This window comes from Rhincodon typus, chromosome 6, assembly GCF_021869965.1.
Source record: "Rhincodon typus isolate 14 chromosome 6, sRhiTyp1.1, whole genome shotgun sequence".
NCBI lineage: Eukaryota > Metazoa > Chordata > Chondrichthyes > Orectolobiformes > Rhincodontidae > Rhincodon > Rhincodon typus.
Genome location: NC_063337.1, coordinates 103012999 through 103021903, shown reverse-complemented (window position 1 = coordinate 103021903; position 8905 = coordinate 103012999). Strand labels below are relative to the sequence as shown.

General features: G+C 38.2%; 1 pseudogene; it reads right to left on the bottom strand.

Moving 5' to 3' along the window:
- Positions 1-4393: 4393 nt before the first annotated feature.
- Positions 4394-4595, bottom strand: LOC125483413 (annotated as a pseudogene).
- Between the last annotated feature and the right edge of the window lie 4310 nt (positions 4596-8905).

The following is an 8905-nucleotide window of genomic DNA, read 5'->3' as shown; positions in this document are numbered from 1 at the left end:
CTGCACCTTGTTGTCTCGGATTCTCCAGCATCTGCAGTTCCTACTATCTCTGACATAGAAAATTGAGTTAATCAAGCTGGCACCTGCAATCTCCTTTAACCATGATTTCACACATGCACATATTGGTCTGTTTTCTCATGTCTTGTAGATTCCTCTTCTGTCCAGACATAACCATCAGTTCCTCTAAAGACACCAGTAACTATGAACTTAGAGGTGCTACTTCCTATGAAGATCATCACTGTTTCCATCTTGGCAGCTAAAATACTTGTCCTCCTTTAGCTCATGATCAGGTGCAATTAGGTTGATCTCACCCAGTCTTGCTGACTGGCATATTCCCAGGTCCAGGACTACAAGCTGAGGGACAAACTAAAGCTTGAAGCAGCTGTTGCCAAGGCACAGTGGGGAAAGACCACAGTCTAAGCTCTTTCAGCCAAAGTAAAATGGGGTTCCCTTCAATTATTGGACGCTCCCATTGCCTCAAAATGTGTATAAATACTTTTCCTGCATGAGTTAAAAATGCCTTTGGTTTTTGCAACTACATGGTAGCTCTGTAGAATATCAAATTCCAATATGTTGTTTCTCTCTAATGTTTCCCTCTCTGCAAAGACTGGACAGAAAGGTTTGAGAACCATTTATACTTGCTTATGGATTTTTTTGAATAAATTATATTTTTGCAATAAACATGTTAGTAAGGTATACCATCTGAAAATAAGCAATGCTCTTGGCACAGACATCCACCACCTCATGGGGATCTGTGTATAAAGCCATCTGACTTCTCCATGCACCAAGAAAAAAGCTTGCAGATATAGGACATTCCTCCTTCTGTCCAGCTGTTAAGAGTAAGACTTCTCGGGCAAAAACCTGGGTGAACACCATTAACTGGCACGAAGCTACTCAACATCTGACCATCTGCTGATGAGTGCAGCCAATGCACAGTTATAAATAAAATAAAAGAGCAGGTAGTACAAGTTTACTGTGCTGTCTGCAATTCAAGTAACACATCATGAAAATCCCTATCCCTATGCCCCCTTTCAGGGAATATCCAAACTAACCCAAAACATGTTCAGGTCTGTTGAAGACAAACAATGTCACAATTTTCTGTTAAAGAAAAATAAAACATTAGTATGAGATTTCGATTATAAGAAGTTTGAGCTGGTGTTAAAAAGCAGACTGGAAAATTGACGTGTTTCAGGTAACGCTGAGCGACTGTGCTAAGTCAGTTTACTGCTATACTCAAGGTGGACAACAATGACTGACACAATATCTACAGATAAACAATAATATGTCTTTTATTAAGAATGGATGCTCATTGAGTAGTCATAGTATAAATTATTTATAGAGCACAGAAAAAGATATTGCCTTTATTAAGGATTGATATTTTAACCATTTTTCTTTGGCAATTACAGGCAGGTACAGATTGAACTTAGCAATTATTAAAGTACTATATTTAGAATGTGGGATTGAAATAAATTGCAAGCCTTGGCTTGAAGTTTTGAAGGTTGATGAGTTGCTTCTTGAAGGGCCACACTATTCCATTTGCACATGCTTGCATTTACTTTCTGATATTTATTTAAGATCATCAGTCTAAGATCAAGGAAGATATTTTGGAAATTTCAATTAACTAGACTAATACTGAAAGTATTTGTTATATGTCGAACTAAATTACATACTCAGGCTACAGTGGGTCTCAAATCCCACTGTTGGATGAAAATATTGAAATGGTAGACTTTCTTAAATTTTAAAACCTACAAAGAAACTGACATTTATCTAGCCTACTGCTTCTCTAACAATTCATAACACTCCAAAAATAGATTAATAAATCTGTGAGTCAAATTAAACAGCTGGAAGAAAAACCACTTTATGTTTGTTAATGTCACGTCAGCTTCATTAAAATGGATCTTGCACATCATTCTGTTGCTGCAAAGTTAAAGAGAAAAGCAAATTCTTGTATTTTGATTACTTTTTCAGAGTAATTTTGATATGTGTGGAGATGCTATTGATTATAGCGTGGAAAGCTTGCAACAGTGTTTGCTAAGATTGTAAGCGCAGGGGAATATTAGATTTAATAACATAGATTTATTTTCAATAAGCTGCTGGCTGTAGATAATCATTGCATATCCTCCTGCTTCCTCACCATCCTCCATGTTATCTGTATCTTTTCTCTAGGCATATCAAAGGTTCGTTTGCAATAGTAGCTGCATTTGCTGACCTCATTTCTTTTTATGGACATCTTATACCTCCAAACCTCTGGGATAAAGTACCACCCCAAGACTTGATGATATGAGAAGTGCATTCACAACATGGCTAAACTATTCACTTCATGTATTTCCCTTCCACAAGTTACAATAGTTATCATCTTTCCTTCACTCTTCTGAAATGGAAGAAGTTTAATTCCCTAGAAAAATCGGAATTCATCTAATCCAAATGAAAGAAAGCTGAGTTTCCACACAAGGTGCAATAGATCTAAACATTACTTTTTTTATAACATTAAACTGAAACTGACCATACCTCTGTATTTCCATGCATCCTAAAAACCACAATACAACATACATTCATATGTCACTATTGGAAGACTTCTTGCACTTGTACACATTTTTGGATTTGTTTTTAATGTATTCATGGGATGTGGGCATAGCTGGCTGGGCCAGTATTAATTCATATCCTTGGTTTCCCTTGAAGGTGGCAGTAAATTGCCTTCTTGAAACACTGCAACCCATTTGGTGTAGGTAGACCCACAAATCCTTTAGGGAGGTAGCTACAGGATTTTGACCCAGCGACAGTGAAGGAGTTGTGCTATATTTGCAAATCAGGATGTTCAAGGAGAACTAGCAGATGGTTGTGTTTCCATGAACCTACAGCCCATATCCTCCTAGGTGACAATGGTTATGAGTTTGGAATGTGCTGACTAATAAGCAGTACATCTTGCAAATGATGCACACTGCTGCTACTGAGGTTCTGTGGGAGAGGGAGTGAATGTTTGTGGATTTGGTGCCAATCAAGTCAGCTGCTTTGTCTTGGGTGGTGTTTAACTTCTCGAGTGTTGCTGGACTTTCATCCAAGCAATGGGGAGAATTCCATCATATTTCTGACTTAGCAGCTAGTAGGTGGGTAGATAGGCTTTGAGGAGTAAAACAGTGACTTACTCACTGCAAACCTTCAAGCCTTTGATCTCATCTTGTGGTCATAGCATTTATATGGCTAGTCCAGTTTGTTTTCTGCTCAATGGTAACCCCATTCTGTTGATAATAGAGAAGTCAGTAATAGTAATGTCATTGGTTGTCAAGGGGTGATGTTTAGGTTCTCCCATGTTGAAAATAGTCATTGCCTGGTACTTAAATGCTGTGAATGTTAATCATCACTTTTCAACACAAACCTGCATATTGTTCAGATCTTTCTGAATTCGGACATGAACTCATTCAATTTCCAAGGAGTCACGAATGGTACTGAACATTTTGCAATCATCAACAAACACCCCTACTTCTGACCTTATGATGGATGGAAGGTCATTGAAGCAGTGAAGATAGTTGTGCTTAGACATTTCCCTGAGGAAGTCCTGCAAAGATGTCCTAGTGTTGAAATGAGTGACCTCTAACAACAACCACTTTCTTCACGAACTTCATATATAACTCCAGCCAGCAAACAGTTTGCCTCCAATTCTCACTGATCCAGTTTTAATGCCACAAACAGTAATGCAGCCTTAATGTCGCCTCACTTCACAATGTTTCCAATTTTCATCCAATTTACCAATATTTATTTGAAAGACATATTTTAACACTGCAAACCAACAGCAGCCATTTACAGACACAATAAGCTATTCTCAAACTTCCATCCAATTTGGCAGGACAGATGTACAAGTGAACACCTCTATCTGCTGTTCCATTTCAGCTACTGGATGATCCAGCTTTGGGATAACTACCATAGAAAGTCCCAATGTAGGATAGCCCTGCTGAAGAGGTAATATTGCTATCAGGTACTTTGTGACTAAACCCAATGTTTGTATGTTTTGACATTTCTTTAGCATCAAAACCTCAGTCTAGGTTAGCCAAATTGCAAGGTCCCTTTTTTTAATTAAAAGCCCTGGCCCAGATATCAATGCGACACAAAACATGGTCCTGTTCCCTAAAACTGATTTCCCTAAACAAGCAAACAATAATGCCTACTTACAATGGCACTAGTTGCTTCAAATTCTCACAAGTTAGGGTCTGTCTCAGGTAGCCAATCTATCAACAAATCCGCAAGTGCATTTTTGGAGCGGCTCCAGCCATTGCATGCAACGAGTGCTTTTCAGAGTCTTAGTGTGTACCTCTGCTATATTATTACCATGTGCCATATGAAGTAATAGCTGTTTTTGGCCCACTTAATTAGTTTCTAATTTAGACACTGTCCTTTATAAACTCAGACTGCATTCTCTTCCTCTAACTCTCCACATGAGAGAGAAGGAGCACTCATCAATAACAAAGGGCACCTGCTGAAGGCAACACGCAAAGCCTGCTTTTTGCTCAGAAGAGAACACTACAAATCCTCCTTGTGGTTTGTGAGCCCCTTGTGGTCTCTGAGCCCCAACTTCAAGGCTATTCTTGAACAAACAAAGGCTTGTCCAGAGTGTATTCACTAACATCCCTATCAACCACCATTGCTGGAGTATAAAAGGCAATTTTATGATGACACACACGCAACAAGGCTGTTTTTCTCTCTCGGCTCCAAGAGAGTTTTAAACAAATCAGTAAACTTTAAAAAATCTGTGTCTTAACCATATTTCCTGCCCGGCCTTCCTGTTCTCAAACCCATAATGCAATACTTTAGTTAGGGCACCGATCTCTCCTTCAATGTTCTGTTCCACTGCCAAGAGGCAAACTCAGCCCACAGGATTCAGCCAAAACTGGGTTGTAATTATTAATGTGAAAGAAAAAGAATTGAAAGTGTTTAATACAAGAGAAAAGAATGTATTGGCTTACACAGCTTTCACTTGTGTGGGTGTGTTGACTTACATGTGATAACTAGTGGCCTACCTGGAACAGAAGCTACGGTGGATGATCTACCCAGCTGTGCATATAGAGACACGATGGAAAAGGCATCACAAACAGAATCTAATGTAACTGCAAGAGTGAGTTTGTCAGATGAACCTACAACTGAAGAAGATGGAAGAAGTCAAGTGGATAGCTAATGTTCTGACAGCAAAAGGAATTCACCTGGATCTTGACATGGTGACAGCTATGACAAAAATACAGTGACCAGCAGATGTGAAAACAGTTTTTTTAGATTCATGAACCATTTAACGAAGTTCTTGCTTAAGTTGTCTTTTCAGTGTGAACCTCTGTGCAAGCTCACTGCTAATGGCGTGCAGTGGAACTAAAGAATAGAGCAGGAAGCATCTTTCACTGAAATCAAGATATCTGTGATGACAGCATCAGAGCTGAGGCACTACAATGTCAATGATTCTTTTCACATTCCTTCTGTTTTCCTCATTGCTCCTCAGCAGAGTTTTATATGGTCTCTTTTTGACAGTGTTGAGGCTTGTTAGATGAGGTGCTGTCAAAAATCAACTTACAGGAAATTCCACTCATGCAACACTATCAATTTGTCACAAACAAAAACTGAAATTGCTAGAAATGTTCAGCAGTCTGGTAGCATCTGTGGAGAGAAATCAGAGTTAATATTTGGGGGAGGTGATGGCCTAATGGTATTATTGCTGGACTGTTAACCTAGAGAGCCAAGATAACATTCTGGGGACCTGGGTTCAAATCCTGCCACAGCAGATAGTGGAATTTGAATTCAATGAATATCTGGAATAAGAATCTAATGATGATTGTGAATCCATTGTCAATTGTCAGGAAAAACCCATCTGGTTCACTAATGCCTTTTAGGGAAGGAAACAGCCATCCTTACTTGGTCTGGACTACAGCAATGTGGTTCACTCTTAACTGCCCTCTGGGCAATTAGAGATGGGCAATAAATGCTGCCAAGACAGTGACATCCCTCATCCCAAGAATGAATAAAGGAGACAAAAAAGGGTCCACTGACCCTTCCTCAGAACTGTCAGCTTGCCTCCTTTTCAATGAGGCTTTCAGAGTGTCTTGAAAATTTTTTTCTCAATGTCCTTGAGATTGGGTGCCCTCCTTAAGTTGTTAAATAAAAGGGTATCTACCCCTTAATCAAAATTACAAATGTATATTATCTAAACATTATTGCACGATATTTGTGTGACTTTGCTGTATGCAAATTGGCTACTACATAGCCAACCTTTCCACAATGACTGCATTTCAAAAGGGAAGGCAATGACCTAGTGATATTATTGCTGGACTGTTAATCCAGAACCCTAGATAACATTCTGGGGACCCAGGTTCGAATCCCGCCAGGGCAGATAGTGGAATTTGAATTCAATAAAATATCTGGAATTAAGAATCTAATGATGACCATGAACCCATTGGTCAATTGTCAGGAAAAACCCATCTGGTTCACTAATGTCCTTTAGGGAAGGAAACTGCCATCCTTACCTGGTCTGCCCTACATGTGATCCTCAACCCACAGCAACGTGGTTGACTCTAAACTGCCCTCTGGGCAATTAGAGTTGAGCAATAAATGCTGCCCAGCCAACAATACCCACATATATGAATGAATAAAGAATAAAATAAGTACTTAATTGAGTGTAAAGTACTTTGGGGTATCGTGAGGTCCTGAAAAGCAATAAGTAAAAAATGAAAAAAAACTGTGGATGCGGTGAATAAGAAACAAAAGCAGAAATTGCTGGAAAAGCTCAGCAGATGAGGCAGCATCTGTAGAGAGAGTTCTGAGGAAGGGTCACTCAACCTGAAATGTGAACTCTGATTTCTCTCCACAGATGCAGCCAGATCTGCTGAGCTTTTCCAGCAATTTCTGGTGTAAATACAAATTTTTTTATTGGTTTTGTTGGATCCAGCAGTATCACATGTGTGAAATATTGATTAGTAAATTGCTAGTTCAGACAAATCAGTCATCCGAACCGTATTCAATCCCAACTTGGTTGTAGCAATAGTTGCCCTGTATTTGTTATATGATTTATCTAGTTTTCACTAAATATACTGAGTAAGAGCTCAATAGGCTTCTGCTACTTTGCTTAAAATGACTTATTAAAGGCTCCCAAAAGCAAATAATTGAAACACAAAAAAAGACATTCTAAAGCCATTCAACCAGAGATACTTGCTACCAGCTGAGTTCACAATTATGGTTGTTTGTTTGAAGTGACAGCTGTTACTACATGCATACACATACACAGAAAATTTGGGAATAATTAAATTCTTTACATGATTCAATGTTTATAACTGTTTTCACCATTCTACTATTTTCACCCTTCATATTTACTATTCCTTTTCTCTCATTTTCTGCCTGTGGTTGCCTTTCTGTCTTTGTTTCTGCTTTTACTAGACAACTTCAGTCACAATATTTTCTCTTTTCATCTGAATTCATCCTGTTGCAACTGCTCCAATTTTTAAACAGAGCAAAAAGGTTTGTGAAGATCACTTAAACACCAGTTTGATCCAATTGATGATGCACTTGCCTTCAGTCGAATGTTGTACATTTAAGTCCTACAGAAGAACTTGTACACAAAGACTGCATGCTTCAACAAATCTAGATGCAACAAAGATAATAAAACACTAAAACTAAAGGCTGTCTAACTGAGTGCACATAGCATTCATTTCAAAGTAAAGGAAATTATAATGCATATTGAAGAGAATAAATATATGATAGCTATGATGGAGATGTAGCTAGTCAATGACAAGGATTGGGGTTCTGAAAATTGAAGGATGTATGACATTCAAAAAAGCAAAGACACAGAGATAACACTCCTAATCAATGATGATATTGATGCAACAGCTAGAGATGACGTTGGTTCAGGAGATGAGAATGTCGAGTTGGTTTGGTTGGAGGTGAAGAAAAACAGAGGAAAGAACTCACTGTAGGTGTGGCTTATAGGTCCTGAACAATAACCACAATGTAGAAGGAAGTAATAAGAAGATGTATTAGACATCTACGATAAAGAAACAACAATAATAATGGATGATTTTAATGTACGTAAAAAGTCAGATTGGTAATTGTAGAATCCTTATAAGATTGTTTCTTAGAGTGGCATGTTCTGGATCTAACCAAAGAGCAAAAGTTATCTAGTAAAGGCAGATACAAAGGCAGAAAATGAGAGAAAAGGAAAAGTAAATATACTTTTATGGTATCTGGTAAAATTATAATTAGTAGGAAAGCAGTACTGAGCAAACTGATGAAGCTGTTAAATCTGCAGGTTGAGACAGACTTCATTCTCAGGTCTTAAAAGAGATGGCTAATAAAGTATTAAATGCATTGATGTTGTTTTTCTAAAACTCATAAGATTCTGTCAACGTTCTAGCAGACTGGAAAGTAACAAGTATACCCTCTTTATTCCAGAAGAGCTGAAGACAGCAAATAGGAAACTATAGCCTGATTATCTTGACATCTGTTTAGGTGAAGCTTTTAAAACCAATCATTAAGGAGGTTATAATTGGCACCTGGAAAAGATCAAGGTAATCAAGAAAAGTCAATGTGGTTTTAAGAAAGAGAAATTATGTTTAACTAATTAACTGGAATTCATTGAAGGAGTAAAATTCAGTGGATAAATGGGAATCAGTGAACTAATAGATTCTATATCACTAGGCTCTACGTAAAGAGTTATAGCACAAAGTAGGAGTTTATGGTGTAGTGAATAACAAATTAGCATTGAAACAACATTGGCTTGCCAGCAGGAGACAGAGAATATGCATAGCCTTTTTTCTAATTGGTAAATGGAATCTCACAGGGGTCTGTGGGTTTGAAACAATCATACCGATGGCTTAGATGAGGAGGGCAAGAGGGCTCTTATAATGCAGTGGTAATATCCCTACCTCTGAGCCAGAAGGTCTAG